Here is a 2,023-nt window from a genome sequence, read left to right on the forward strand (position 1 = left end):
TAGTTCTGTTCTAGTTCTGTTCTAGTTCTGTTCTAGTTCTGTTCTAGTTCTGTTCTAGTTCTGTTCTAGTTCCGTTCTAGTTCTGTTCTAGTTCTGTTCTAGTTCTGTCCTAGTTCTGTTCTATTTATGTTCTAGTTCTGTTCTAGTTCTGTTCTAGTTCTGCCCTAGTTCAGCTCCAGTTCTGTTCTAGTTCCAGAGAAATTTCTAAACAAAAATATATTACAATAAATTTTCTCTAAGAAATTGATAACTGTGATTTATTTTCTCTAAGAAGTTTATCACTATAAGTGATTTGCCTTAAGGAAATATTAAATAATTCCTTACTAATTTATATATTAATGAGTTTTATCAAATCTGTAGCAACTTGCATAAAATTCCAACAATAAAAGACATACATTCAAATGTATATATGTATGTATTTACTGTGTGTAAAATGTACATGTTCTCTTACTATTTTGTATTTATTTCATTTATCTCTTACTTATTTCTCTCTTTTAATGAAAATTACAAAATTATGGCACTTACCTTATTCGCTTGACCATTAAACATGTTCAAGCAGGATCAATGATTTGATTTTTAGTTACATCAAAAACACCAACAACGAACGAACGAAACGCAAAGCGATAAATGAAAAAAAGAGACCGAAAGCAGCGATGCAAATGAAATTACGCAGTTTTATATTTGATTTTGTATTAAAATTAATAACAAATAATACATTTTATTGAAAACTTTATGATATTTGAAATATTTTGAAGAGATTTTATACTAAAGCTTTTAAACACAATAATTTTAACTTTCTAAAGAGAAATTAAAGAAATATGGAATATTTTTTTATAATTTTCTATAAAAGATTTTTAAAAACTTTTTTTATTAAAACCACTTTTTTATTTTTATCAGAAACACTTTTTAATATTATTTTAATATTGACACTTTTATTTATAAAAATTAAATCACACTTTTTCTCACAGAAAAAATATTACTCCCGACTTAAACTTAACTTTTATCCGATCACCGTACCGCAAGCTAGGAAAATTAAAATTAAACTAATTGCTTAAGAATTAAAAAAGCTAAAGCGAACTAGTCAAAGAAAATATTGAAAAGAGCTTAATTTGAATTGATACAAAAGAGGAAAGAAAAACATAATATGAGAGGGTGTAAACAAAAAGGAACAAAAAATAAATAGTATCAATGAAAGGAATGTTATATTGTTTTTGTAGCAAATTAAATGTACATACATATGTATGTTGTTCTGTGCTAACTCATATTTAGTTGAGTTAACTTCAAAGGTTAGTTCTAGTTCAGTTCTAGTTAAGTTCTAGTTCAGTTCTAGTTCAGTTCTAGTTCAGTTCTAGTTCAGTTCTAGTTCAGTTCTAGTTCAGTTCTAGTTCAGTTCTAGTTCAGTTCTAGTTCAGTTCTAGTTCAGTTCTAGTTCAGTTCTAGTTCAGTTCTAGTTCAGTTCTAGTTCAGTTCTAGTTCAGTTCTAGTTCAGTTCTAGTTCAGTTCTAGTTCAGTTCTAGTTCAGTTCTAGTTCAGTTCTAGTTCAGTTCTAGTTCAGTTCTAGTTCAGTTATAGTTCAGTTGTAGTTCAGTTCTAGTTCAGTTTTAGTTCAGTTCTAGTTCAGTTCTAGTTCAGTTCTAGTTCAGTTCTATTTCTGTTCTAGTTCAAGTTCTGTTTTGACAACCCTCTACCTTTATGAGAAGGAAGAAGGAAGGTCTAAGTAAACATCTGCCGTGTTGTCGTCAAATCATTCCATTTATTAGTTTATAATCCCGGCAGACTAGATGTACTATTAGCACATTTTAATACTTCATTCAGCATTCTTTTAACCGTCATTTATCATTTTACCTACAGCAATTCTGGCAACGCTGGTCATTTCCGAGGTGAAATTGAAGAAATTTATTTGGTTGGTGAAATTATATATAAAAAGATAAAAAACTTACAGGTCTTCTTTACTAAACATGTAAGTTTTTTATTATTTATTTTTAATAAATTGTTAACAGTTACTTCTTTTTAATAAATAATT

The sequence above is a fragment of the Lucilia cuprina genome, chromosome 6 (genome assembly GCF_022045245.1).
Source record: "Lucilia cuprina isolate Lc7/37 chromosome 6, ASM2204524v1, whole genome shotgun sequence".
NCBI lineage: Eukaryota > Metazoa > Arthropoda > Insecta > Diptera > Calliphoridae > Lucilia > Lucilia cuprina.